Below are 346 nucleotides of genomic sequence, written 5' to 3' on the forward strand. Positions count from 1 at the left end.
ACTTTATTTTCTTAGATTAACTTGTTACTGTGAAAAGCTGCATTCATTCTGCAGACATTACTGACACCTCACATTATTACTTCAAAAATATTTATGATACTTGAACTTCAAAAGAAAACCCACAAGACCTATTCTCCTCCCAGTACATTCACTGAATGCAGATTTAAGTGAGCACATCTCATTTTGATTGTGCCCTTTATTTGCATACTTTAAAATGACTACAATATAGTACATTTGTATTTTTAACTGGTACCAAAATTAAGATGAATGATCTAGGCAAAACCAGCAGCCTGTACTTCTAGTAACAGTTGTCATATGCAAAAAAAAAAAAAAAAAAAAAAAAACC

The sequence above is a fragment of the Aethalodelphis obliquidens genome, unplaced genomic scaffold, assembly GCF_003676395.1.
Source record: "Aethalodelphis obliquidens isolate GAN/ISIS:26980383/991018 unplaced genomic scaffold, ASM367639v1 scaffold7, whole genome shotgun sequence".
Taxonomy (NCBI): Eukaryota; Metazoa; Chordata; class Mammalia; order Artiodactyla; family Delphinidae; genus Aethalodelphis; species Aethalodelphis obliquidens.